The sequence below is a fragment of the Triticum aestivum genome, chromosome 4A (genome assembly GCF_018294505.1).
Source record: "Triticum aestivum cultivar Chinese Spring chromosome 4A, IWGSC CS RefSeq v2.1, whole genome shotgun sequence".
Classification (NCBI taxonomy): Eukaryota; Viridiplantae; Streptophyta; class Magnoliopsida; order Poales; family Poaceae; genus Triticum; species Triticum aestivum.
The window spans coordinates 289994510-290022064 of record NC_057803.1 but is presented as its reverse complement, the minus strand read 5'-3'; positions in this window follow the sequence as shown (position 1 = coordinate 290022064).

Below are 27555 nucleotides of genomic sequence, written 5' to 3'. Positions count from 1 at the left end.
CTAGCGTCGACGTAACCCTTTACGACGAGCTCTTCGTCACCTCCATAGATGAGAAACATTTCCTTAGTCCTTTTCAGGTACTTCAGGATATTCTTGACCGCTATCCAGTGTTCCTTGCCGGGATTACTTTGGTACCTACCTATCAAACTTACGGCAAGGTTTACATCAGGTCTGGTACACAGCATGGCATACATAATAGAACCTATGGCTGAGGCATAGGGGATGACACTCATCTCTTCTATATCTTCTGCCGTGGTCGGACATTGAGCTGAGCTCAATTTCACACCTTGCAACAGAGGCAAGAACCCCTTCTTAGACTGATCCATATTGAACTTCTTCAATATATTATCAAGGTATGTGCTTTGTGAAAGACCTATGAGGCGTCTTGATATGTCTCTATAGATCTTGATGCCTAATATATAAGCAGCTTCTCCAAGGTCCTTCATTGAAAAACTCTTATTCAAGTAGGCCTTAATGCTGTCCAAAAGCTCTATATCATTTCCCAGCAAAAGACTGTCATCTACATGTAATATGAGAAATGCTACAGAGCTCCCACTCACTTTCTTGTAAACACAGGCTTCTCCATAAGTCTGCATAAACCCAAACGCTTTGATCATCTCATCAAAGCGAATGTTCCAACTCCAAGATGCTTGCACCAGCCCATAAATCGAGCGTTGGAGCTTGCACACCTTGTCAGCATACTTAGGATCGACAAAACCTTCCGGCTGCATCATATACAATTCTTCCTTAAGGAAACCATTAAGGAATGCCGTTCTGACGTCCATTTGCCATATTTCATAATCATAGAATGCGGCAATTGCTAACATGATTCGGACGGACTTTAGCTTCGCTACCGGTGAGAAAGTCTCATCGTAGGCAATCCCTTGAACTTGTCGATAACCCTTAGCGACAAGCCGAGCTTTATAGATGGTCACATTACCATCCACGTCTGTCTTCTTCTTAAAGATCCATTTATTTTCTATGGCTCGCCGCTCTACGGGCAAGTCAGTCAAAGTCCATACTTCATTTTCATACATGGATCCTATCTCGGATTTCATGGCTTCCAGCCATTTGTCGGAATCCGGGCCCGCCATCGCTTCTTCATAGTTCGAAGGTTCAACGTTGTCTAACAACATGATTTCCAAGACAGGGTTGCTGTACCAGTCTGGTGCGGAACGTGTCCTTGTGGACCTTCGAATTTTAGTAGGAGCTTGATCAGAAGTATCTTGATCATCATCATTAACTTCCTCTCTAGTCGGTGCAGGCACCTCAGGAACATTTTCTTGAGCTGCGCCATTTTCCGGTTCAAGAGGTAATACTTCATCAAGGTCTACTTTCCTCCCACTTACTTCTTTCGAGAGAAACTCCTTCTCTAGAAAGGATCCATTCTTGGCAACAAAGATCTTGCCTTCGGATCTGAGGTAGAAGGTATACCCAATAGTTTCTTTAGGGTATCCTATGAAGACGCATTTTTCTGACTTGGGTTCGAGCTTTTCAGGTTGAAGTTTCTTGACATAAGCATCGCATCCCCAAACTTTTAGAAACAACAGCTTAGGTTTCTTCCCAAACCATAATTCATACGGTGTCGTCTCAACGGATTTCGACGGAGCCCTATTTAAAGTGAATGCGGCAGTCTCTAAAGCATAGCCCCAAAAAGATAGCGGTAAATCGGTAAGAGACATCATAGATCGCACCATATCTAATAGAGTGTGATTACGACGTTCGGACACACCATTACGCTGAGGTGTTCCAGGCGGCGTGAGTTGTGAAACTATTCCACATTTTCTTAAGTGTGTGCCAAACTCGTGACTCAAGTATTCTCCTCCACGATCCGATCATAGGAACTTGATTTTCCTGTCACGTTGATGCTCAACCTCACTCTGAAATTCCTTGAACTTTTCAAAGGTTTCAGACTTGTGTTTCATTAAGTAGACATACCCATCTCTACTCAAGTCATCAGTGAGGGTGAGAACATAACGATAGCCACCGCGAGCCTCAACGCTCATTGGACCGCACACATCAGTATGTATGATTTCCAATAAGTTGGTTTCTCGCTCCATTGTTCCTGAGAACGGAGTCTTGGTCATTTTACCCATGAGGCATGGTTCGCACGTGTCAAATGATTCGTAATCAAGAGACTCTAAAAGTCCATCTGCATGGAGCTTCTTCATGCGTTTGACACCTATGTGACCAAGGCGGCAGTGCCACAAGTAGGTGGGACTATCATTATCAATCTTACATCTTTTGGTATTCACACTATGAATATGTGTAGCATTACGCTCGAGATTCATTAAGAATAAACCATTCACCATCGGAGCATGACCATAAAACATATCTCTCATATAAATAGAACAACCATTATTCTCGGATTTAAATGAGTAGCCATCTCGTATTAAATGAGATCCTGATACAATGTTCATGCTCAAACTTGGCACTAAATAACAATTATTGAGGTTCAAAACTAATCCCGTAGGTAAATGTAGAGGTAGCATGCCGACGGCGATCACATCGACCTTGGAACCATTCCCGACGCGCATCGTCACCTCGTCCTTCGCCAGTCTCCGCTTATTCCGCAACTCCTGCTTTGAGTTACAAATGTGAGCAACTGCACCGGTATCAAATACCCAGGAGCTACTACGAGTACTGGTAAGGTACACATCAATTACATGTATATCACATATACCTTTCGTTTTGCCGGCCTTCTTGTCTGCTAAGTATTTGGGGCAGTTCCGCTTGCAGTGACCACTTTCCTTGCAATAAAAGCACTCTGTCTCGGGCTTGGGTCCATTCTTTGGCTTCTTCCTGGCAGCTTGTTTGCAGGGCGCGACAACTCCCTTGTCGTCCTTCTTGAAGGCTTTCTTACCCTTGCCCTTCTTGAACTTAGTGGTTTTATTCACCATCAACACTTGATGTTCCATTTTGACTTCTACCTCTGCTGATTTCAGCATTGCAAATACTTCGGGAATGGTCTTTTCCGTCCCCTGCATATTGAAGTTCATCACAAAGCTCTTGTAGCTCGGTGGAAGCGACTGAAGGATTCTGTCATTGACCGCGTCATCCGGGAGATTAACTCCCAGCTGAGTCAAGCGGTTGTGCAACCCAGACATAGTGAGTATGTGCTCACTGACAGAACTGTTTTCCTCCATCTTACAGCTGAAGAATTTGTCGGAGACTTCATATCTCTCGACCCGGGCATGAGCTTGGAAAACCATTTTCAGCTCTTCGAACATCTCATATGCTCCGTGTCTCTCAAAATGCTTTTGGAGCCCCGGCTCTAAGCTATAAAGCATGCCGCACTGAACGAGGGAGTAGTTATCGGTACGTGCCTACCAAGCGTTCATAACGTCTTGTTCTGCAGGGAGAACAGGTGCGTCACCCAGCGGTGCTTGTAGGACATAATCTTTCTTGGCAGCTATGAGGATGATCCTCAGGTTCTGGACCCAGTCCGTGTAGTTGCTGCCATCGTCTTTCAGCTTGGTTTTCTCTAGGAATGCATTGAAGTTGAGGACTACGTTGGCCATTTGATCTACAAGACATATTGTAAAAATTTTAGACTAAGTTCATGATAATTAAGTTCATCTAATCAAATTATTCAATGAACTCCCACTTAGATAGACATCCCTCCTGTAATCTAAGTATAACATGATCCGAGTTAACTAGGTCGTGTCCGATCATCACGTGAGACGGACTAGTCAACATCGGTGAACATCTTCATGTTGATCGTATCTTCTATACAACTCATGCTCGACCTTTCGGTCTTTTGTGTTCTAAGGCCATCTCTGTACATGCTAGGCTCGTCAAGTCAACCTAAGTGTTTGCATGTGTAAATCTGTCTTACACCCGTTGTATGTGAACGTTGGAATCTATCACACCCGATCATCACGTGGTGCTTCGAAACAACGAACTGTCGCAACGGTGCACAGTTAGGGGGAACACTTTCTTGAAATTATTATGAGGGATCATCTTATTTACTACCGTCGTTCTAAGCAAACAAGATGTACAAAACATGATAAACGTCACATGCAATCAAATAATAACAGGGACATGATATGGCCAATATCACATAGCTCATTTGATCTCCATCCTGGGGCTCCATGATCATCTTGTCACCGGCATGACACCATGATCTCCATCATCATGATCCATGAAGTTGCTCGCCAACTATTACTTCTACTACTAAAGCTAACGCGTTTAGCAATAAAGTAAAGTAATTTACATGGCGTTTCTCAATGACACGCAGGTCATACAAAAATAAAGACAACTCCTATGGCTCCTGCCGGTTGTCATACTCATCGACATGCAAGTCGTGATTCCTATTACAATAGCATGAACATCTCATACATCACATATATTTCATTCATCATTCATCACAACTTTGGCCATATCATATCACAAAGCACTTGCTGCAAAAACAAGTTAGACGTCCTCTAATTGTTGTTGCAAGTTTTACGTGGCTGAAAAAGGGCTCTAGCAAGAACATTTTCTTACCTACGTTAAAGCCACAACGTGATTTGTCAACTTCTATTTACCCTTCATAAGGACCCTTTTCATCGAATCTGCTCCAATTAAAGTGGGAGAGACAGACACCCGCCAGCCACCTTATGCAACTGGTGCATGTTAGTCGGTGGAACCGGTCTCACATAAGCGTACGTGTAAGGTTGGTCCGGGCCGCTTCATCCCACAATACCGTTGAAGCAAGATAAGACTAGTAGCGGCAAGAAAGTTGACAACATTAACGCCCACAACGAATTGTGTTCTACTCGTGCAAGAGAACTACGTATAGACCTAGCTCATGATGCCACTGTTGAGGAACGTTGCAGAAAACAAAAAATTTCCTACGGTTTCACCAAGATCCATCTAGGAGTTCATCTAGCAACGAGTGATTGGATTTCATCTACATACCTTTGTAGATCACGCGCGGAAGCATTCAAAGAACGGGGATGAGGAAGTCGTACTCGACGTGATCCAAATCACCGGAGATCCTAGCGCCGAACGGACGGCACCTCCGCGTTCAACACACGTACGGTCAGCGTGACGTCTCCTCCTTCTTGATCCAGCAAGGGGGAAGGAGAGGTTGAGGAAGATGGCTCCAGCAGCAGCATGACGGCGTGGTGGTGATCGAGCTGTAGTACTCCGGCAGGGCTTCGCCAAGCACTATGGAGGAGGAGGATGTGTTGGAGAGGGAGAGGGAGGCACCAAAGGCGTGGGGTGAGAGGCCCTCCTTCCCCCACTATATATAGGGAGCCTAGGGGGGGCGCCGGCCCTAGGAGATGCAATCTCCTAGGGGGGGCGGGGGCCAAGGGAGGAATCCCTCCTCCCCAAGGCACCTAGGAGGTGCCTTCCCCCTTTAGGACTCTTCCTTTCTTGATCTCTTGGCGCATGGGCCTCTTGGGGCTGGTGCCCTTGGCCCATACAGGCCAAGGAGCACACCCCTACAGCCCATGTGGCCCCCTGGGGCAGGTGGGCCCACCCGGTGGACCCCCGGGACCCTTCCGGTGGTCCCGGTACAATACCGGTGACCCCGAAACTTGTCCCGATGCCCGAAATAGCACTTCCTATATATAATTATTTACCTCCGGACCATTCCGGAACTCCTCGTGACGTCCGGGATCTCATCCGGGACTCCGAACAACATTCGGGTTACTGCATATACATATCCCTACAACCCTAGAATCACCAAACCTTAAGTGTGTAGACCCTACGGGTTCGAGAGACATGTAGACATGACCAAGACGACTCTCCGGCCAATAACCAACAGCGGGATCTGGATACCCATGTTGGCTCCCACATGCTCCTCAATGATCTCATCGGATGAACCACGATGTCGAGGATTCAATCAATCCCGCATACAATTCCCTTCGGCAATCGGTATGTTACTTGCCCGAGATCCGATCGTCGGTATCCCAATACCTCGTTCAATCTCGTTACTGGCAAGTCATTTTACTCGTACCGTAATGCATGAGACACTTGGTCACTTTGAGCTCATTATGATGATGCATTACCAAGTGGGCCCAGTGATACCTCTCCGTCATATGGAGTGACAAATCCCAGTCTTGATCCGTGTCAACCCAACAGTCACTTTCGGAGATACCCGTAGTATACCTTTATAGTCACCCAGTTACGTTGTGACGTTTGGTACACCCAAAGCACTCCTACGGTATCCGGGAGTTACACGATCTCATGGTCTAAGGAAAAGATACTTGACATTGGAAAACTCTAGCAAACGAACTATACGATCTTGTGCTATGTTTAGGATTGGGTCTTGTCCATCACATCATTCTCCTAATGATGTGATCTCGGTATCAATGACATCCAATGTCCATAGTCAGGAAACCATTACTATCTGTTGATCAATGAGCTAGTCAACTAGAGGCTTACTAGGGACATGTTGGTGTCTATTATTCACACATGTATTACGATTTCTGGATAACACAATTATAGCATGAATAAAGACAATTATCATGAACAAGGAAATATAATAATAATTCTTTCATTATTGCCTCTAGGGCATATTTCCAATAGTTACCCGCAGTGGCAAAGAAGAACGGGATTCCTAATCCCGGCGCTGGCCTTCCACCCTCTTGATTTCGTCGATGGAGTCGGTGATGGGCTTGATGCGCTCCTTGAGCACCGTGAGGTCAGCACCATCCGGCAAGCTCTTCATCGCGGCCGCGAAGTCACGATCGGGATTCCAGTACGCCGTCTTGGTGAGGACCTTGGTCACGACCCTCCGGCAAAGTCGCCGGGCCTCCTCGGCCAGCGTGGCCGTCCTGTTGGAGTGAAGATACGCCAAGGCTCCGAGGACGCCCTCGAAGAATAGGGTCAACTTGGTGTTGACGGTCCCGCTGCGCTCAAGGGCGTACCTCACGTTTGGCATCCCCATGGTCGCCAACTGTGAGGTGACCCTGCCGGCGACCTCCTCCAGGCGGCTGATCCATCTGTTCTCGCCCGCCACATAATCCTGGAGGGAGGCGGCCTCGTTCGCCCGCAGCTGCTTCTCCTCCTCCAGGCTCCTGGTCAAGGTCTCCTCCCGAGCCCTGCTCTCTGACAGCATCTTCTCGAGATCCTCCAGCTTCAGCTTGAGGTCTCTGACGGAGTTTTGCACTTCGGAGAGCTCCCCAGCCCTGCTGATGACCGCTCCTTGCGCCTCCACCAAGGCGCTGTTGAGCGTGCTCTTCTCGCTGGACAGCTTGAGGGCCTGCTCCTTCAGCTCGTCCTACGCCACCTCCAACTCCCATACCTTGCCGGCATGGGCCAGAGCCTGGGCATCGAGTGCCTCCTTGTGCCTCTGCTCCAGCTCGTGAGTACGCCGCGCGACAAGGGCCTCGAGCTCCTCATCCTTGCCACGGAGCGCTGCGGCAAGCTTCGCCTCACGCGTGGTGAGGTCCTCTTCCTGGGAATCCAAGGTGGCTTGATGCTGGTTCCGGGCGGCCTCGGCCCCGGCAGCCAAGTTCGCCGCCATTTCCCGGGCCTTCTCGATGTCGGCCATCTTCATGGTGAGCTCCACGTCGCGCTCGGCCAATTTCTCCTGAAAGGCCCTCTGCTCCTCGCGAGCCTGGTGGAACCAGGTCTGCGTCTCGGCAACGCGCGCCTTGAAGTCCACCTCCGCGTTGTCCACCGTTGCCATCCTGGACTTGACCTTGTCCAGGCGAGCACGGTAGAGCACTTGGAGCTTCCGGAAATTGGCCCCCATGGCACGGGAAAGCTGCTCTTCTGGAGAACCGTCGCCACCAATGCTCGGCTCATCAACCACCTCGAGCCCAGTGGCGGCAAGCACCTCGCCGTCGAAAACTTCCCCTTCGGCGGGCCCCCGGCTTGATACCCCTAGGAGGTGGACGAAGAGATCGTCGTCGACCTTCAGATATCTGCTAGGGACCGAGGTTGAGGAGGAGGGAGGCTGGTCACCCACCACCTCTTCCTCGGCGAAGGCCTTGCTGGCCTCACCGGCAGGTCCACCGCTAGCGCCCTCGGTAGAAGCCTCGCCGGTCGCCTTGGTGCCCCCCGCCGTGGTGTCCTCGGCAGCATCCTTGGCGTCCTCCTCAGCAATGTTCCCAGCAACGGTATCCATGTCCTCCATACCTGTTGAAGGAGGGCCTGGGCAGCAACGGGAGCAATGAAGCCAAGAAAAGAATAAGGGAAAAACAGAGACGAAGGACAGGCGACTTACCAGTACCAGGCTGTGAAGCAGATGTCCCCTCTCCGCCAACATTTGACGCCGTGGCAGAGCCACTAGCGCCCAAGTTCCCTTCTTCCTCCATGGGGGTGGGCATCGTGCCTGATGCCCTTGCCGGGGACGCCCACCGCGGCGGCGTAGTCGATTGGGGTGGTGTGTTAGGAGTAGCCCTCTATGGCTCCTCCTGCTGCCGCTCCCCTCCTGCAAACCCGGCAAGGTCAGCATCATAGCATCGAGCGCCTACCACATGTTAAGTAAGAAGAGGGTGACGAACTTACGCTGGGGGCTGCGCCGGGGGCTGCTGTCCGGGCTGCTCAGCACCACCAGTGGTGTCGTTGAAGCCCCAGCCGGGGGCTGGCTGCTCGCTGAGGTCCTCGCCCTCTTCACCCTCTGGGCCAACGTCTCTGTCTCCCTACGGAAGCAAAAATGGATCAAGACAAGCGACCCAATTCAAGGAAATGGAAATGATAGTAAGGAACGGAGAACTTACTCGTCATCCATCTCCTCCTCTTCCACCAGCTTCCTTTTCCTCTCCGGGCTGAGAGGCCCGAGATCAAAAGGGAGCTCCACATCATCATCCAAGTCAACGCCTGCCGGAGGAGGCGAAGGAGGCGGCGGGTTTTGTGCACGCCCGGATGAGGAAGGGGCTGTTGTCTTCTTCTTCTCAGCGGCCTTCGTCAGCCTCTTGGCTGTCGTGGCCCTCGTGTGGCGCCCAGACCCCTCCAGGGTCAATTGAGGCCACGCAGCCCTGCCGGGCCGGACCGGCTCACCGGACCCAGCCTGCCGTGGGACTCTCACTCTTCCCTTGGTTGGCGTCGAGCCCGCCGCCGCATCCTCCTCCTCCCCCGACGACTCATCGGCCGCATCTTCGATGAGCGGAGTTCCAGTGTTGGCGCTGCTGACCTCCCCGGAGGCCACCGCCCACCGGGAGAGCCCCTCTTCCTCCGCCGCCGTTGCGGCCATGTCCTCCACGCCACCGGCGCTTCCGGCCTCCATCGCAAGTTGTGCCTCCCACGCCGTAGTGGCAATGTAGTCCAGCTCTGCCTGGGTGGTGTCCATGATAAGCCACCGCTCGGCGTCGGCATTGACGTACACCTCGATCAGGGTGTCAAAGAATTGCTGCACATCCTCAACCTTCGGCTCCTTCCAGCTTGGGACAGGACCGTGCGCATTACAGTCTGGCATCATGGCAATGATCTCGGACTGACGCGAATTGTTGCACAACAGGACCACCCCCGCTGGCAGCTTGAAGAATGGCCCCTTGAGGGCCTTGCCAACCTTTGCGGCAGCCCTCGCGGCCTTGCCGGTCCGCTCGACCTCGCCATCATGACACACATCAAGCTGGAAAAGTTGCTGGCAAAAGTGAGCATGCGCCAGCACTGTGAAGTTGTGATCGAGGCCGGGGCGGAGTCGCATAATGTCAGCCGGTTTCGTAAAGAGCCAAGATGGCCTCCCCTTGCTGTGCAACGGGGCGATCCGGCGGCGAATGAAGTCCGCCCCGATCATCTCAAGGGTGAGTCCGGCCTGGGTGAGTCGGAGAATCCTGGTGGTGGCGACGGTGAGCCTCCCATCGGCGGCGTCGACATCGCTCCAATCGCTGCCGCAGACCGGAGGCACTCGGCGGACCTTGCAGAATTCTGGCGGGTTTTCTTCCTCAATCCAGCACCACCGGCCATGCCATTCCTCCCACCTCTCCTTCACGGCACCATCCGGGTACGCCCGCTTGGATCATGGGATCCAGGTGACGCAACCGGAGACGGCTCCTCCCGGCTGGATTCGAGGGAAGAAGTAATGGCGGAAGAGCGCCGTGTTGGGCTGCACCCCGACAAAGCCTACACAAAGATGCACGAAGAAAGCCATACACGCCACCGCATTTGGAATAAAATCCAAGAGGCAAAAGCCGAAGGTGCGCATAACATCGCAGAAGAAATCAGAGAAAGGAGGGCATAACCCGCAAGAAAAGTAATCAACAAAGAAGGGGTACTGATTTGAGGCAGGATCAGCGCAAGCAGCCGGAATGATGCGCGTCGCCGGGTGTCCCGAATCCTCTCCCCCCGTCTTCACTCCCCATAGGGGCTTGAAGGAGGCCCGGAGCTCTTGAACGTCAACCGTCGAGGGGAAGAAGAAGGCGGACTTCGTCCGGTCCCCCGACAGCGCGCTCTCCGGCGGCTCCACCGTCCCGGCGCCCTTAGCCACCCCCTTGCCCTTGGCGAATTTGGGAGCCATGGCAACCAAGGAGTTTAGAGGGCTGAGGAATGGGGATGGCGAAGCGACGGCGGCGGGCGACAGTGAAAGCTTAGGAAGGAAGGAAGAAAGGGAATGGCGGCTCTGAGATTGGAAGAGGCACGAGGGAAGAGGAGAAAGTGAGCAGCGCACCCACGGTTATTACTTCTTATGGGGGAAAAATGCGGGCCGCCTCCTTTCACATTAACTATGATGTGACGCATGCCCGCGGGAAGCAACCCCACGCATGCCGCCCACGTCATACACGCCTCCCCACGCCGTGCCACGCGCGGGAAGCATGGGAAGCGCAGCGCGCGAAGAGACTTACCGCGGTAAAAACCGCCCCGCCTGCCCGCACACCGTTTTTGGGCCTAGCCCAATGACGTGATTGCGCTTACGTGTGGCCCAGGCCCGGGGGCTCCTGTCGGTGTACAAAAAGAGGGGTACGCTTTTTGTACCCCTATAACTATGCACGGGCACCACCACACTGAGCAAGGCAAGGGAGGTGAGCCAAGGTAAGGCCGAAGCTCAGGAGAAGCAGAACGACGCCAAGACCAAGACCACAAAGAGCAAAGGGGATGAAGCGGACCCCCCCGGCAAGATCCTTGCCGGGAGGCAGTTTTAGCAAACCCGGCAAGACCCTTGCCGTGGCAGCTCGCCCCACACCTACGGAGTGAGTCACCATTGAGTCCACTGCCCCCATGGGGCAAGGATTCAGGAGACATCCTCGTGGTGGCGTGCAAATCTTTGTGAAGACATTCGAGATCAGATACACCCTTCAAAAGATGATGATCCTTGGCGGGATCCCAGCCAAGGAGGAACACAAGGCCCCCGGCAAGAGCCTTGCCAGGAATGACAGCAGGCGCCACGGTAAGACCCTTGCTAGGGCGCCGGCAAGGCCCTTGCCAAGAGCACCCGTTAGGCCACCATCAGGCCCACGCCATCCAAACCTCCACCGCCGTTCGCATGCAGCTGCCGACCCAACCAGCTGGGCAGGCACCTGTGTGGCGGCTTGCAGATCTTCGTGGAGACCCACCACTGCGCCACCTCAGCTGCCTGCCTGCCTACATGGCACCGCGGGCGCCGCTGGCCAGGGCGCGTGTTGACGCGAGAAGGAGCGGCGATGGACGAGACATGGCTCTCCCCCATCCCCGATAAAGCAAGGACACCTGGGCAAGACGCATTAAATGCGCCTTGTCATGTAATGCGAGGGATACATCACATCACTGCTCCCTTTCCACCTCCTGGTGCCACGGTGGCAACCCCCTTTCCTACAAAAGGAGGCCCGAGGCGACCAGGAGGAGGATTCGGCTTTTTCGAGCTCCTCACGCCCCATAGCTAGCTCAAGAACACAGATATACAATCCACCAAAGTAGGAGTAGGGTTTTACGCATCCCCGCGGCCCGAACCTGGATAAACGAATCGTGTGCTATCTGTTTGATCCGCTCTTCTCACGACCCCGCGCCCCGCAATCGTAGTAGGGATTCTTGTGATCCCATTGGTGTCATTATCACCGACAATATGGGTAAGAAAATCTGACGATTATATATATTAGTAGCCCCTGAGACTTGAAACAGTTGACACAACTGATTTAAGGATCATTATTTGTGCAGGTTCTTACAGAGAAGAATACCCAATTGTCTCAAGAGCTGGAAGAGTGCAAAGCCCAGCTACGGGCCGCGGTGCCTGCGTTGAAGGAGTCCAAGAAGGCCCCCTCTGGTAACACTTGTTTCCATTTAAAAGAATGATAGGTACTAGATAGTATGCGGCATGCATGGAAATCTAACAATAGATGTTGCAGATGACTCCGGAGTGAATCCGGAGGCCATGCCGGAGGATGCACAACGTGCTAATCGACAGCTAAATGCTGGCGAGCGCGTGCTTACGCGGGTTAGGCAGGAGAAAAGTAATATCGAGGATGCCAATATCCGGCTGGGCGTGGAACTGAAAGATGTCCGAGCCCAACTTGCGGACTCCGTGAAGGAGAATAAGCGGCTTCGACGCGGCATTTTCAGTAAGTGCTTGAACGAACTTTTGAAAGAGTTCGGCGAAGAAGCCGGCTAACAGAGTTATGTCTGCAGGTATGCTGACGGGTCGTCCTGTGAAGTAGATGCCCGGGTCTGCGGGTGATATTCTAACAGAGCTCTCACAACTGAACGAACAAGTTCAGCAGGTGATGCAGGGTATTGCCCAAGCCTTGTAGCCGTCCGCCTCCCCGCCAGGAGGCATGGGGGAGCTTATAGAGAAGCTCAAGGGAGCGCAGTGGCGCTTCCTATTATGGAAGATATCAGCCTGCCGACAAGGTGCAAGGGAAGCCTAGGCCATGGTGAAGACGCGATATACTAAAGCTAACCCAAACCACATGGTCGAGGTCGGACCTGTGGGGCCCGATGGGAAAGAGATCCCCGTCAGTTTGGTGTATGACCAAGTAGAATTAGCCGCAAAGTATTCCCAATAGGATTGTAGGCTAGACAGCCTGTTGATGGTATCGAAGAAGAATTTAATCAGTCTTAGTGACGGTGTACTTTAAGTGACATATATAATGTCCCTAGCCGGATTGTAAATCATTTGTCATGGAGGACCTTTTCGCTTCAACCTCTGGACCCGATAGTCCGGAGTGTATCCGAATACTCGCTCGGTTATGTAAAAACCGGGGTATGCTTGGAAACCAGGCGTAGGGGTCATAAGTGCTTGAACAGACAAGTACCTAACTAGCTATGTTATATTACATGGATAGTAAGAAACATCTTCCAGGGAGAATAGTTCCGTTAAGGGTTCCTTTCCCTGGGTACGCATTCCCTAATGTGCATGTCCGAACTGCGAAGAGAAACGCAGAATATAAACATCTGGGGGCATGTATCAAAATAAATAAAAGTCATCTTTTGTTCACCGACCGAATATTCCCTTAAGAACGCTAGCTTTCGGCTTCACCCAGTCTGAGGTACACATCCGGCTGAACCAGCAGTAACAATGGGAGAGGTGCTCCCATTTGCTCGCACGACTTGACCGTTAGTTTGCGGGCGATAGACAAAAGCATAATCGAGCTTGATGCCCATGTTGCCGCACCAAAGTTTTACCTCGTCGGCTGTGAAGTTAGTGCAATTGTCAGTGATGATGCTATGGAGGATGCCATAACGGTGTACAACCCCAGATATGAAGTCTATCACCGGTCCGGAATCAGCCGTTTTAACGGGTTTGGCTTCTATCCATTTGGTGAATTTATCCACCATGACCAGTAAGTATTTTTTTCTAATGGGTCCCCCCTTTAAGGGGTCCGACCATATCAAGCCCCCAGACCGCAAAGGGCGAAGTTATGGGGATTGTTTGGAGAGCGGTAGGCGGCATATGGCTTTGGTTTGCAAAAACCTGGCAACCGACGCAATGTTGGATTAGATACTGCGCATCTGCTCGGGTCGTCGGCCAATAGAAACCTGTACGGAAGGCCTTTCTTACAAGGGCCCGGGCTGCGGCGTGGAGGCCGCCGAGTCCAGCATGGATTTCTGCCAAAATCTTCCGCCCTTCCTCTTCGGAGATGCACCTTTGAAGGACTCTGGTAGTGCTTTTCTTATAAAGCTCTCCCTCGTGGACCTTGTAGGCTTTAGATCGCCGCACTATGCAGCGTGCCTCATTTTGGTCCCCGGGTAGTTCCTGCCTGGTTAGGTAGGCCAGGAATGGTTCTGTCCATGGGGCGATGACGACCATTATCACGTGGGCTCAAGGTGTTATTCTGATGGCAGAGCCCCCAACTGTGTCAGAGTGTTCTGTATCTGTTGTTGTGGCCAAGTCCAGACTATTGTTACCGGTGTCCCCTTCGCATGCCACGGATGGCTTAAACATCTTTTCCAGGAAGATGTTAGGTGGGACAGGGTCGCGCTTAGCGCCGATACGGGCGAGGATATCCGCTGCCTGATTGTTTTCCCGAGCCACATGGTGGAATTCAAGCCCCTCGAACCGAGCTGACATTTTGAGGACGGTGTTGCGATATGCCACCATTTTCGGATCCTTGGCATTGAAGTCTCCATTTATTTGAGATATTGCGAGGTTCAGGAATAATATACCAGCTTTTGAAGTGGGAATTTATGTCCATCCGTCTCTCGTTCGACGATGAGCACCGCGCTTACAACTTGGTGAGTTGCCGCTATATATAACAGCATTGGTTCGCCGACATTTGGCGTGGCCAAGATTGGGTTGGTGGCCAGGATGGCTTTTATTTCTTCCAATCGGGCCGTGGCTGCGTCCGTCCACTCGAAGTGTTCGGTGCGCTGAAGAAGGCGATAGAGGGGGAGTGCCATTTCTCCTAATCGGGAGATAAAGCGGCTTAAGGCCACCACACATCCAGTTAACTTTTGGATTTGCTTGAGGTCAGTTGGGATAGCCAACTGTGACAGAGCCCAGATTTTAGCCGGATTTGCTTCAATTCCTCTACTGGAGACGATGAAGCCTAGGAGCTTTCCGGCAGGTACGCCGAAAACGCATTTTTCCAGATTGAGCTTAATGTCGTATGTCCGGAGATTGTCGAACGTGAGCCTCAAGTCGTCTATTAAGCAGTCGATGTGTCTGGTTTTAATGACCACATCGTCTACGTATGCCTCCACTGTTTTACCGATCGGCTTTTCCAGATATGTCTGTATCATGCGCTGATACATTGCGCCGGTGTTTTTGAGCCCGAAGGGCATTGTGTTAAAACAGAAGGGGCCATATGGAGTGATAAATGCCGTTGCGGCTTGATCAGACTCTGCCATCTTAATTTGGTGGTAACCAGAGTATGCGTCGAGGAAGCACAATGAGTCGTGTCCTGCGGTGGCGTCGATAATTTGATCGATGCGAGGGAGGGGGGACGGATCCTTTGGGCAAGCCTTATTAAGGTCCTTCAAGTCGATGCATAGGCGCCAGGATTTGTCCTTCTTTGGTACCATTACCAGGTTTGCTAGCCAGTCCGGATGTTTTATTTCTCTGATGAATCCGGCCTCCAGTAACTTGGCTAGCTCCTCTCCGATGGCTTGTCACTTAGGTTCGGAGAAACGCTAAAGAGTCTGCTTGACCGGCTTGAATCCCTTTAGAATGTTAAGGCTATGCTCGGCCAGCCTGCGTGGGATTCCTGGCATGTCTGAAGGATGCCAGGCGTATATGTCCCAATTCTCGCGCAGGAACTCCCGTAGTGCGGCGTCTACAGCGGGGTTTAACTGTGCCCCGATGGATGCTGTTTTTGTGGGGTCCCCTGGATGGACTTGGAATTTGACTATTTCATCCGCGGGTTTAAAAGAGGTGGACTTGGATCTTTTGTCGAGTATCACGTCGTCCCTGTCCACTGTGGAGCACAACGCAGTTAATTCCTTCGCTGCAAGGGCTTCGGATAATGCCTCGAGAGAAAGTGCGGCTGTCTTGTTTTCGGCGTGGAGTGCTATGTCCGTCACTAGCTAGAGTGATGATTCCATTAGGCCCGGGCATTTTGAGCTTCATGTAACCGTAATGGGGCATGGCTTGGAAGATCGTGAATGCCTCCCGCCCTAGAAGGGCGTGGTATCCTCTACTGAACGGGGCCACTTGGAATGTAATTTCTTCGTACCTGTAATTCTTCGGAGTGCCGAATACCACATCTATTGTGATTTTCCCAGCGCAACGTGCCTCCCGACTGGGGATGATTCCTCGGAAGGTTGTGCTGCTTTGCTCAATATGGTTTCTATCTATTTCCTTTTTTTGAAGAGTTTTGTCATAAATGAGGTTTAATCCGCTGCCGCCGTCAATGAGCACTTTAGTAAGCCGAAATCCTTCCACAATTGGACTGAGGACCAAGTCGGCTGGTGCTCGGGCTGTTCAGAATTTAGGTTCGTCACTGGCATTGAAGGTGATAGCCGTGTCGCTCCATGGATTTATTGCTGCCACGTGGTAGACTTCGGTGAGGCTGCGGAGTGCTCGCTTACGCCTATTATTTGAGGCGAAGGTCTCGAAGACTATTCGTACTGTATTGTTTTCCATGGGATGGTGCTCTGCGGTGTTTTGAATGCAGCCTGATTCTAGGTTCAGGTTTAGGGCGATGTCCTCCCGTGGACGGGTATCCAGCTCGGAGAGCTCAGGAATCCGGACATAGTCCGTCCTCAGGATAGAGGAAGATTCGCTGCATTGATCCTCCACCACCGCTATCTGATGGGTGACCGGCGGAGAGTTAATCTCCCTTTGGTCGGGTTTAAAGCCCAATCCGATCGTAGTCCGTAGCGACTCCTAGAGCGGCGAGGCGATCCAAGAGCTCGTTCAAAGAGGAGAGCTCCATTGGATCCATCTGCTCGGTGAATTTCGAGCCGATGTGGAGGCTATTTTCAATGACCCGAGAAGTCATCGTCGATGCAACAGCCGAGCGGGCGGTCATGACAAAGCTACCTTGTTGGAGGGTTTGGCCTACAACCAGGGCTCCCCCAGTGGTGATGTTGTTCTTGACAACAAGATGAGCCATCCCTCCTTATGATGACGACACAGTGGAACTCTCAATGAAAGCACCAACGTCGGTGCCAAAATCGGCGGATCTCGGGTAGGGGGTCCCGAACTGTGTGTCTAAGGCGGATGGTAACAGGAGGCGGGGGGCACGATGTTAACCCAGGTTCGGGCCCTCTTGTTGGAGGTAATACCCTACGTCCTGCTTGATTGATCTGGATGATATGAGTATTACAAGAGTTAATCTACCACGAGATCATAGAGGCTAAACCTTAGAAGCTAGCCTATGGTATGATTGTATGTTGTCCTACGAGATCGCAACTGTCATACAATGGAGTCCTCGAGTCTACTTCAAGTTGCTCAAGCTTGGCCTCCTCCCTAGAAGCAGCTCTCTCACTAGTCGTACTCTTGTGAAGGAGGTCCCGAATATGAGGGTCCAGCACGACTACACTTAGTAGCATCGAAGACTGCGGCATGACTGCCGCCTCTTCTCTGCCATGTCCGGACTCTTCTTCGCCGTGTCTGGAATTTTCTTCGCCGTCGTCATTTCTGGAGTCTTCCCCGCCGACATGTCTGGTGCCATCGTCTTCATGTTGATTGGCCATCTCTTCTTCTAGCCCCATGTCGTATTCCCCGCCATGTGGACATCCTCATCATCATCATCATCTTCCTCACTTAGCCACTGAGTATAGTCATCCATGAAACCATTCATCAGCAGGTGCGCCTTCAAAGTGCCATGATCAAAAGGGTCCAAAAGGATTCCTTCCTTTCATCTTGCACACGGACATCTAATCCTAGTCCGATTATTTGCATACATGTCCATCACCACGGATTGCATGTACCGCTCCACCTTCCATCCACTCACCTTCATGACCGACTGGATGGTATAACATGCAAAAGGGTTATAAAATGCATGCTTCAAAGCCACATATATATATATATATATATATATAGTTTTGGCATGACCTTGCCTAAAAATAGGACATATTGAGTTTGCTCGAAGTTCACCGAAATGGAAATAAATCGACATTTCGCCAAAACATAAGCAACTCAAGGGCATGTCGCTAGCACAAATCTCTCCATATATATATATCCCAAACACACATATTCTCATTCACACACATATACCCATTCTTGAAATGAAAAACTTTTTACTCACCTATATATATATATATATCCCGAGAGAGACCGAGAGCACGCAATTAATTAGATGATGAGAGAAAATGATTGAGAGAGCACGTGCGGATGGCTAAATAGCTAGCTAGATCTAGTTGTTGGGGAGGAGAGGTGAATCTCGCTAGCTAACTAATGGAGAGGGGTGTTATGGTGGAGGGGGCATTAATGGGGGAGGGAAGAGAGGTGTAGGAGAAAGAGAGAGGCCATTTATGGAGGACGGTGCCATTAATGAGGAGAGAAGAGAGGTCGGAGGAAGAGAGATAAAGAGCAACAATGGTGGAGAGTGGAGAGGGTAAAGGAGGGGAGAGAGAGAAAAGTGGAGGAGAGGAGGGGGAGGGTGGAAAAGGTGGCCCAGCTGCAACTAGCAGTAGCGCTTCTTATCAAGAAGTGTTGCTGCTACTGGACTTAGTAGTAGCTCTGTCCAGGAAAAGCGCTACTACTAAGTGGGGCCTATTAGAAGTAGCGGCGCAGTAAAATCAAGCGCTACTACTAAACTATTATTTGTAGCGCTTGTTTCTGTACATCACTACAACTCTAGTGACCGTCGGTGGCCTCGTCTGGTCCCACATAATAGTAGCGGTTTTTGCTTCCCAGCGCTACTACTACAGAGTTAATAGTAGCTCCTGCAAGGAAAACCGTTACTGCTAAATAGCAGCAGCAGTTACTATTTTAAAGCGCTACTACTATGCTACTGTTTATAAGCATTTTCCTAGTAGTGTGCCACCAAGATGATGTGGTAAGAAAATTGGCATGTTTGACAAAAGTTTGGACACACACACCCCTCACAAACCGGAGCAACTCACTAGAAGGCTCATGGTTCCGAGAGGGAACAATGCATGTTTGATGATGAACAGGAGATAGCTTTCTCTTTCGGCCTTTAAATTTTTTTTCTATGTTTAACGAGCACTACTATAACTATAATATGAAAATTATGGAAATTAAATGGGTCATTTGACATTTTAAAGACATTTAAGTGATATTCTAGCCATTTAACTACCGTAATTCAAATTTGAACTACATCTACATGCAACGGCTAACCACAACGGTTTGGAAAATCATATTTCTGTACTTGTGTGCGAGTTAATTCCATGTGTAGTAAATTAGAAGGAATTTTCAAACATATTGGAGTGTCGTGGAATTTTAATTCCAAAAAATTAAAAATGATCAGAAAAACATGAAACCTTGCTTGATGGAATGTCATGCCACCAAGATGATGTGGTAGAAAAATGGCATGTTTGATGAAAGTTTGGACACACACCCCTCACAAACCGGAGCAACTCACTAGAAGGCTCGTCATTCTGAGAGGGAACAATGCATGTTTGATGACGAACAGGAGATAGCTTCCTCTTATGGCCTTCAATTTTTATCTACGTTTAACATGCACTAATACAACTATACTATGAAAATTTGGAAAATTCTAGTGGTCATTTGACATTTTAAAGACATTTAAGTGATCTTCTAGCCATTTAATGACCGTAATTCAAATTTGAACTACATCTATATGCAACGGCTAACCATGACGGTTTGAAAAATCATATTTTTGTGAACTTGTGTGCGAATAAAAAAAACACCAGACGATGTAAATATCTGGTGTTTAAAAAAGAAAATGTAAAGGTCTGGCAAGACAACCTGCCCCCACATGATTGGCACTCTATCTCCCGGCTCCAGGTTTAGTAGGTGAGTGGCGGGGACCATTAATTAGACACGGTTCTCTATTGGAAACCGTCAGGTATTATGTTCACATATGGATTTTTCTGCGGGAATCACTCATAAATTCTGGCGACCGGCATGTGTATTAGTCCCGTCGATCTAGATTCCGGACGCCGATATATACTACCTTGCTCACGTCGTCCCACTTGCATTCTTATCTACATCCTCCCCTCGCTTGCCCTCTCTCTCTCAAATCTCTGCCATGGTGCCACCGGTCTGCCCACGCGCCGACGCGGAGTCGCCTCCCCATGAGGACGCTCACTCGAATAGCTGCGACGAGGACCCCTACGCGCCGCCGGACGAGGTTGTGCCGGACCCCCAACTTTGCATTGGTTTTGGGGCCAGTACAATCTTTGTCTGTGGAAGTCCCTGCCGCCGGCTGAGAAACCAAGGAAAGTGGCATTCTAGAAGGAGATGGGGGAGGAGGAAGCCAGGTACCAGGCGGCTGTGAAGCCTGTGATGCCGCCTAGAAAAAGGAGACAGCAGAGCTATGGGGACAGGTGCGTCGTCGTGGGGAGGAGGTGTACGAAGACGGGTACTTCGCAAGGAAGCTCAAAGGCGCTGGGCGCCTCGTCGCTGTGTGGAGGTGGGCCGATAAGCTCCAGCGTGCCACTAACGAGGAGCTCTTGTGGGCACCCAACGAAATGGCAAGATCATTCGCGTGCTTCCGCCAGCAAGAGGCAGAGCGGTATGTCAAGCGCTGCGAGGCGGAGGAGGCGGAGTACTGCCTCTACACTGGGAAGACACCGCGCACCAGGGAGCTGCTGGAATACTGGCCCTAGGAGGGATTATTAGTTTTAGTGCTGTTCATTTTCAATATTATGCATTGTACCTAGTAGTTAAGTATCATCACGTATATGTGATGATATTATATATGTATAATCGCCATCCATCGCATCGTCATCTCCGCCTCCTGCTGTCGCCGCGAGCCGTCCCCGCCTCCCGCGGCCTCTATGCATCGTCCCCGACTCCCGCAGCCGCCGCGCGCCGTCCCTGCCTCCCGCGGCCGCCGCGCGCCGTCCCAGCCTCCCTCCGTCGCTGCGCACCGCCATCCCCGCCTCGGGCCACCACCCCGAGCCCCTCCGCCGTGCACCGCCACCCCTAGCCCTGCCGCCCTACGCCTGTCATCCCCCGCCTTCCGCAGCATCCTACCGGCCGGACCAGCCACCGACCGGATCCAGCCTTGCCCCCGAGCTTCATCTTCTTCCTCGCCGAGCCACGCGATAGCCACCCCAGTTCAGGCGTAGTAAGTACCTCAGTACAAGTTAAAAACGGTGGTCCGTTCGGAATAAAAGAAATGGCAGAAATTCAAATTGTAAAAGTTCAAGCGAAAAAGAAACCCCATGGAAATCCTGCTTAGTAAGTACCTCAGTACAAGTCGTAAAATGAGAAAAGTTCTGAACATCGTTGTAAAAAAATGTTGAGTTCAAAAAAGAGAGAAACAAAAACAAAACATTTTGTTTTCGAATAAAATATCATTCAGTTTGATGATATAGACTATGTAAGTACAAGGGCAATGCTACTGTAAACCATCGTAACTTTAAGAGGAAAACCTTACCCAAAAAATAATGTAAAAGTTCAATCTGTGAAAACGTTCTTAGTACAAAATTCATACGGAGATCAGTTCGAGTACTTTGTATCCGGAACAGAAAAAAGAATACGACAGGCTTCACCGTATTCAAAATTACTCTATGAATAATACATCAGTACAAACACGAACGAAAGATCAGTACAAGTACTCTATTTTCCGACCAAAAAAACAACACGATGGATCTCGCCGTATTTCAAATTACTCTTCAGCGGTTGCGAATTTGGGAAAGCGTTCAACATGACTAAGTTCTGCATTTTCGATTGCTACCCAACGGTATATTATTTCCCCCATTTCGACAAACTTTTTAAAACAATCACGTTCGAAATCAAATTTGACCATATTCAAATTTGAGTTTAAACCGTAAGGAATTACAAAAAAATTCTATACAAAAAAGTTGCGCTTTTTCCATAGCTTTCCAACGCCGTAACATTTCACCCAGAATTTTCACCGTTTATGAAATTACTTTTAAATTGTATAAAATTTGAAAAAACAGTAGATATATGGAAGATGCGGATTTTTACCAGCTTTCCAACGCCATCTTATTTTCTCAATTCGGAATAACCGTTTGAAAATTGAGTCCAAAATACGATTCGCGTTTTTGGTTTTGAAAAAAACAGTTTTTTCAAAACTGCTCTTAAACCATATTGATTTTGCAAAAACGTTCAATATACTTGAAATATAGTTGTCAAGAGCTTTCCAACGATATATTACACACCCCATTCCGACAAAAATATTGCAAAAAAAATTGAACTAAAGAAGTTGATATGTTAAACGGAACAGAAAGCATCAGTTCAACTGTTCGAAAATCATCAGTACAACCGCCTAAAATTGTCAGTTCAAGTAGGGTAACAGAATAATATTATGTTACGTGAAACAGAATAGCCCACATATATATATATATTCTATGATGAAATAATGAACAATTGATATATATACAGAATGGAAAGCATATATACACACATCGAAAGAGAACAAATAAGAACGGAAAACAGTGTACACACATTGAAACAGAGGAATAAACAGAGCAATACTATGATTGGTTTGAATACATAGCTATCCACATCAAAACGACTCAACAAAATAAAACGCGTCCACGAGACCATGACCAACATCCCTTGCCTATGCTAGCTCTTGGCACTACCTGAACTCATGCATGCGTTCGCCCAAGCGGTCGACACACTCACGGTATATCTGGAGTGCGATCTCGAGCTCCAAGTTGGCTATTTTATCGGAGATCACCAGCTCGAGGATGCAACGGCCATGTTCCTCTACTGTGCCCAGGTGGACACCTGGGCCAAGGAGGCGGTCGAGCCTACCGACCAGCGCGTTGGCAACGAGCGGGCCGCGGACAAGGCGATCGGCGTGACCCATGCGAACGGCGCGGCCGGCGTCCCGTGCAAGTACGGCGCGGTCGACCTCTGGTGCAAGTACGACGCAGAGGACCTCTGCCCACTCCTCGCGAGGAATGCGGGCACTGACGGGACATGTAGCCAGCTACGATGTCGTGTTGACATCGGGCAATCGCCGATGGATCCACTCTTGCTATGCGACATGCAGCGCCTCTTGCTCTGCGACGCTCCAACGGTCTAGCCGTGCGGCGAGCTGCAACCTATCGGCGTGGACGTGCCTAGCTTGATCTACGGCGCACCATCGATCATGTTGTGCGGCGGGATGCAGCCTGTCAGTGCTGACATGCCTATCTTGATCCGCAGCACTCAAGCGCCATGCGCCAAAGGTCTGCTCAACCCTAGCGATGACGAGCATTACGGCATCGTCCATCACGTTGCTGGGGAGCGCCTCGGCCTCGACGTGCCATTGTGCCTGCTTGTTTTCCTCGACGACGAGGTTGATGGCAGAGGCAGCGCTTTGGTGGGTTGGCATGCATGGAAAAGGTGGATGTGCTATAGGCTACGCTAATCGCCTCCGTGGGACACACGCCGCCTAGGTTTATGCGCAATATCGCTGGGCGGCGGAGAACAGGTGAGGAAATGGCGAGAAACGGTGGTGTGGTCATAAAACACCATCAAATTAATGGAAACTTAGCATAGAAGGAACATCGAGCTAGCACAAGAAGTATATGATGATCAGATGAACACAGACCACACTAGGGAACCCGTCGGTGATGAATTCATGAATCACAAACGGTTGAATACTAGCAAGTGTTTGCCCACAACACACATGGCTTATTCCATCACAAACAAGTCGGATGGATCAAATGTATGCCATGTATTGCACATTGTCAAAAACTAACACGGTAAACTTCTTTAACAAGTGTTAAAAAATAAAAATAAAACAAGGACCTCGAGGTTATATTAACTCATGGGATGGGCCCTATCAGGCATTTAATTTAACAAACACGACCCATCCTATCCGTTAATTAAACATCAACACAACTTCCCATCGAGTGACCCATCTGATGGCTGCTCTATCCTGAGCACACTTAACTTGAGAGTTCTCTTACATGAGCTACTGGTGGTACAGCTAGTCCTTGCTGATATAGGATGCCTCTTCCCATCCTTATGGCGTATCCGGATGACCGCCCGTCCCCCAATGGCCGATAGATGTTTTGTAGACAGAGCATATCACATACGGCTTATTGGTAGCAATCGTCTGTGTTATTATTGGTCTTCGCACAAATTTCTGATTATAGACCTATTTGCCGCGTATCACACAAATCTTGATGTATTGAACTATTTATGTTCTCTTGTCTCAACGCAAATAGTTCATCCGAGTGAACCGCATGCCGTATATCACACAAACCTTGATCTAGCTGACTGTTTCTTTTGTGTTGCCTAATCACAAACAGTTCATCCGAGTGAACCGTATGCTGTATATCGCACACAAATCCATCTGGCTGCCCGTTTCTTTTGTTCGTCCTCATCGCAAATAGTTAATTGCACTGAATCGTATGCCCTGCATCGCACACACAACTAAAATCTGAACAGTATTTGATGCATCGTCCATCGCAAACATTTTGCACCTTTTTTGACGGGTTTTTTACACCACCATTTGCGCTTATTGCATCGCACACAGTTTCGTCGCAGTGTCACGTTAGCAGCATCCGGCATTAGTGATATGTCATCCATTCAATGGACGATAGGTGCCTATGATACGTCGACCCGTGGCATGGCCCAACAGTGGCCCATTTAGCTTAAAAAGGCCGGCCCATGTGAAAAGCATGTTAACAGTTTGTTTGCATATAGCCCATTTCACAGCCCGGTAACTCACAATCCATTATGGCATTTTCGAATTATGCCCACCTGAACCATGTGGGCTATCTAGTATAATACCAGTGCGTTGTCACTTTTGGCTCATATGAGGCCTTTTGTATCTTTTGGCCCTTTAATGGCCCGTGGTGACTCTGGCCCATAATAAACAGTAAATTGCTTTATATCCATTAACAACCCATGATTCACATGGGCCGTTTCAAGCCCGTGTTAGCTTTCGACCTATTGAGGGCCCATAAATTCTTGGGCCCCTTTACGGCCCTCGACTACTCCCCCAGTAACTGACTCATTCTCCTAATGGGCCAAATTCAGCCCGTGGATAGAATCGGCCCGTTTGTGGCTTGTTAACCCATTGCGCCATATTCAGCCCGTCATGTATTCGGGCCCATTAACAACCCGTTATACGTGTGACAGAATTAAGCTTTTGTTGTCTTTCGTCCTGTTAACGGCCCGTTAATTCTGGCCCGATACTAATTACGCCCGTTTAAGGCCCATATCACGACACGGTTTTTGCCCATGAATTGTTGGACCCATGTGTGGCCAATGGATCCTATGGCCCGTAGGAGGATCATGGTTACAACGGTCCATATGTGGCCCACTAGCAAACAAAGGAATAAGAAGAATAAGGAATTAAAAAAGCCAGAAATAAGCTCTATAGAGTACATCCACTGGGCATCAAAGTTCGACACCAGTGCAAATATAGGGAACACCCTACACTATACAAAAATGGCTTGATGTTTTCTTCAACTTGTCGCTGCCCGTTAACAACAATTATTGTATCACAACAAAAGAAATTACAGCCATTTAACAAAAGGAGGGTTGGCATAAAAGTTTATAGTCCGATATATAAATGCACCATCAGAAGTTTAGAAGCTCAGTTCATTTGACCTGACTGTTATGTTTTCATCTTGTACTGTCTGATGGAGCACCATAACCTTCGCCTTCATTTCTCCTAGGCTCCTGAACAACATAGGAAATGTTTGATAGCCCGGTTTCAAAACCATGCATATCTTGACGACATCGAACAATGGTTGTCCTTGTTTTATGAAGGGTCTCTATTAAGGATTGGACTTGTGTCTGGAGCATAGGTATAACATTGTTTTGAGCTTGAATATCTTGATAATGAGGCAGTTTGGACAAAGTTGCCTTACTAACCAACCAAGTATTACACATGAAGGTGATTTGGCATTGTTAGTGGATATGTACTAACCCATTGTAGCAAGAGGTGACATTGCGGTTATGGTTGCCTCGTCACCTTCAGAAGCTGGTGGTTCCACCATTTGTTCCATAGCTTGCAGAAATGTTGAGTTTGTACATTAGTAGAACCAGAATAGAAGTTATTAAGGAGGCAATAAAACCAAACAGAATAGCTTTGGTCTATATACATAACTTATTTTGGTGAACCCGTGTAAAATATTAGTTGTATTTTACTGCAAAGTAGATAATAAAACCAGGTTCCAAACATATGATCATGTACCATAGCTAATGTATTGTCTATTTTTTCACATTGTATTGATAGCTAAGAAACAAAAGACAAAGTTTATATACAGTAATCATAGTATGACATCATTCATATCACAAAAGAATTGAGAATAGACAAACATGCAATTGTAACATTGTGTGGGCAAGTCTAGCACGAAACTAGATTACAAATCAAGATCAAAGGAATATCACTCCTCTGTTTTAAACCTTTTAAGGTGCAATGATAAGCTAAGACAACCGTGTATAAATTGAAAAGAGTAATACACATTGGTTGTAAACCGTGCAGTTGAATGCACAAGTCAGAGTAACTAGTAGTTAAAAGGCATGAGAATTAAGGACTTACAATAGTGGCTTTGACTGGTGTAGTCATGCCCTTCATCTTGCCAGTGTGACAGTCCTTGAAGATTTCCACAACATTTGGTCCAGGTACTTTTTGGTCCTTCCGGGCTTTCCTATGCATTTGGAACAAGTCAATATAGATCTAATAATATGGCACATCGAAAAGAGTTAAATAGCAGCTAGTTACAAGAGCCTCATAGTGTGCAATATAGCTACGAGATCTTGTCATCTATTGGAATTTCACTTTCATACGGTTGGCCTTGTTCTTCAAAAATTCACCTAGAAGCAGATAGATTTGTAAGGCACATGCATAAATAGAAGTTCAACATGTAAACTGATCACACATATATAACTTACTTGATACTTTGGATCGGACCAGTGTTTAACAAGGCTTCTCCAATCTTCATCCGTTATATTTTCCACTGGAGATGTTTGGGAAATTTCACTGTTAGCCTTGCCTTCAAAGTGAGGTTTCCTCAGGTTATAACAACATTGTCGCTGAGCAGACTTGAAAACATGGGTGCATATTTTTCTAGTTGCATCATCTTGGCGATCCAACTTGAACCTCATCTGTTGAAAATTACAGGAGTCTCATTATTAGCACCTAGAAAGAATGGGACAGAGCATGACGATATTACTAAGTTCTATACATAACCATATTTACAGTTAAATGGTCGAGGAAGGTGAAAGTGCAACTATCCCTAGGTGGTTTTGGTAATTCCTAACAACATATAGCTCATTGAGCTAATGCTATTTCATGATTAATATCTCAGGAAAGCTCAATGATTGGCATGGCATGGATGAGAAAAGTGGAACCCTAAAAATTCTACGAACAAAGGATTGGCTCAAGCTCAAAGCTCAAGACTCTACATTTTCTATTTTAGTGATCCAAGGTCACATTGAGTCTATAGGAAAAGCCAATACTATCAAGGAGGGATGAGGTGTTGCTTAATGAGGTTCTTGCTCAAAATGCTTAGTGATATGCTCCAAAAACCCTCAACTACTTTCTCACATCCATATATGACCTAAACCAAAAGTCAAACTCGGCCCCACCGATTCTTTCTATCCGGCGCCACCGAGTTTCAAATGTCATAGCCACTGCCACAAACCCTAGGCAAATCGGTCTCACCGATAGGGATCTCGGTCTCACCGAGATGGGATTGTAGTCTCTCTGTTTCCCTTCGTAACATTTCGGTCTCACCGAGATG